Source organism: Oryctolagus cuniculus, chromosome 12 (genome assembly GCF_964237555.1).
Source record: "Oryctolagus cuniculus chromosome 12, mOryCun1.1, whole genome shotgun sequence".
In the NCBI taxonomy this organism is placed as follows: Eukaryota; Metazoa; Chordata; class Mammalia; order Lagomorpha; family Leporidae; genus Oryctolagus; species Oryctolagus cuniculus.
This window is the reverse complement of record NC_091443.1, coordinates 113,147,789-113,150,493: the sequence shown is the minus strand read 5'-3', so window position 1 is coordinate 113,150,493 and position 2,705 is coordinate 113,147,789. Positions and strand designations below refer to the sequence as shown.

Here is a 2,705-nt window from a genome sequence, read left to right as displayed (position 1 = left end):
CTAGTGAGCCACGGTGCCAGCTGAGTCCATCTTCTTAATCACTGAGTTACACCCTTCAATGCTCATGCACTTTTTTCCCCCAGAAACCTTTTATTTAAGGAATACATACTTCATACATTTCATAAGTACAACTTTAGCAACAATATGCTCACACACTTTTGCATGCAGCTGGCTGTCGGGAGGCTTGAAAAGCCTCACAAGGATTCCAGGAACAGGATATAAGGCAGCCCTTGCAAGTTAACAAGTGCCCGAGCCCTAGGTCTAAGAGAGGATAAGAACTGGGAACCATGATTATAGCCGTGTGCCCCCCCAAAAAAATAAATAAATAAAACGAGGCAATGAGAGTTCAACCCATGACCTTGTATTCAGTGAATGTATTCTAAAATGTAAGGGTGAAATAGACATTTTCAGATTAAAAAATGGATTATTTATCACTAGCAAGACATGCACTGCAACAATGCTAAAGGAAAATCCCTGGGCTGCAAGAAAACTGTCAGATTCTAACGTGGGTTGCAGGAAAATTTAGGATCATGATAAGTTGTAAAGCTACAGGTAGACATAAATCAGTTTATACCTTTTTATAGTCTTAATTTCTTTTAAAGTGAAATGACTATTTGAAGCAAAAATTATTACACCATTTGGAAGGCTCCTATTGTACAGTGATTTAATGTCTAAAAACATCTATAAAACAGTACAAAGCATAGCAATCATAAAGGGAACTATTGTTTCTAGAAGTCCCTACAATTTATGTGAAGCAGTATACCACACCAAGCATATTGTGAGAAACTGAAGATTTATATTGTAAATGAATAGAGAAACGAGTAAAAATTTAATGCACATTATGTGTTAACCAAAGAAAATTAATGAAATAATGTAGTGCTTTTTTTCTCTTTCGGTTTTTGCTTGGTTTTTTTTTTTTTTTTTTTTTTTTTTTGCTATGGCTATCCCAACAAAGTACTACAGACTGCATGGCTTAAACAGAAATTCATTCTCTCATAGTTCAGGAGACTGAACATCCTAGAACAATCTCCCTTTGGCTTTGTTTGTCCTGAGGTCTTTCTCTTTGGTTTGAAATTGGCCAACTTCTCATCACATCCTCACATAGTCTTCTCTGTGTGTGCTCCCACACCTGGTACCTTTCCCACAAAGACACCAATCATTTTGGATTAGGACTCATCCATATGACTTCAATTAACCTTATTTACCCATTTGAATGTCCTTGAGGTATACAGTCACTTGGGGTGCAGAATTCCCACATATTTGTCTAGGAGGAAATACAGTTCTGTCTTTAAGATAGAGCTAAAAAGTCAACAGAAGCAGCCAAATGGAATATTAAATATCTTTAATAAAAATATTAAAAATATTTTACTATGGGGCAGGGTTTTGGTTCACCAGTTAAGATATCGCTTGGGGCCGGCGATTAGCCTATTGAGCCACGGCGCCGGCACACCGGGTTCTAGTCCCGGTCAGGGCGCCGGATTCTGTCCCGGTTGCCCCTCTTCCAGGCCAGCTCTCTGCTGTGGCCTGGGAGTGCAGTGGAGGATGGCCCAAGTGCTTGGCTCTGCACCCGCATGGGAGACCAGGAGAAGCACCTGGCTCCTGGCTTCGGATCAGCGCGATGCGCTGGCTGCGGCGGCCATTGGAGGGTGAGCCAATGGCAAAAGGAAGACCTTTCTCTCTGTCTCTCTCTCTCTCTGTCACTGTATAACTCTGCCTGTCAAAAAAAAAAAAAAAGATATCGCATTATCCTGGCTCTGCTTCTGATTACAGCTTCTTGCATACCACACACTGGGAGGCAGTAGTGATGGCTTAAGTACTTGGGTCTCTGCCATCCTTATAGGGGTTCCAGATTAAGTTCCAGGATCCAAGATGCAGTCTTGTTGAGCCTATGCTATGGCAGATATTTGGGGAATAAACCGGCTGAAAGAAGATCTCTCTTTTTCTCCCTCTCTCTTTCTCAGTCTCTTTGTATTGCAAACAAGGGTAAGCATTGTGATAAAGTTGGCTGAACTGTAGCTTGGGATGTCTATATCCCATATCAGAGTTTTAAGCATCAAATCCCTCCTTTACTTCCAATCCAGTTTCCCACTAATTAGTGATATTATTACATACCCCGGGCAGCAGCTGATGATGGCTCAGGTACTTGGGTTCCCGTCACTCACATGGGTGGTACACGTGGAATTTCTGGCTCCTAGCTTTGGCCTGGTCCAGCTCCAGCTATTTGTGCAGTGAATAAGAAAACAGAAAATCTCTCTCTCTCTCTCTTTCATTCCACCTTTGAAATAAAAATTGCAATAAAAAAACTAAATTTTAAAAGAGAAATACTTGATTAATGGAAAAGAAGGAAAAACAAAAGAACAAATCAGATGAAATAAACAGAATATGAGTATCCAAATGGCAGACATGATTTCCTCATATTAATAGTTTAATTGTAAATAAGCCAAGTAATCAAAACAGAGATTTTCAGAGCTCACGAAAAGCACAAGGCACTTTAAAGTATTGTCACACATACCACACCTCAAATACAAAGAGATAGCCTGAATATAAAGTGTTGAAAAATGATACACTATGCAAACGTTAACCATAAAAAGTTCATGTGGCTATTTTAGGGGCAGATACAACAAATTCTAACAGAACATGCTTTACCACAGATAGAGAGACTTCACAATGATGGGCCATACAACAATATGATATAACAATCATAA

At 39.8% G+C, this 2,705-nt stretch overlaps 1 protein-coding gene across 4 annotated transcripts in view; it reads right to left on the bottom strand.

Annotated features, from left to right (window-relative positions):
* LOC103346024 (zinc finger protein 717) overlaps nt 1-2,286 on the bottom strand; it is a 27,778-nt gene extending 25,492 nt beyond the window's left edge. For 2 of the 4 annotated variants that reach the window (XM_051828867.2, XM_051828870.2), the window contains exon 1: nt 2,113-2,284. The gene's annotated coding sequence lies outside the window, so the exon portion shown is untranslated. Of the gene's footprint in view, nt 1-2,112 lie in introns of all 4 variants that reach the window. The other 2 variants (XM_051828859.2, XM_051828863.2) reach the window with 2 other exon arrangements.
* Between the last annotated feature and the right edge of the window lie 419 nt (nt 2,287-2,705).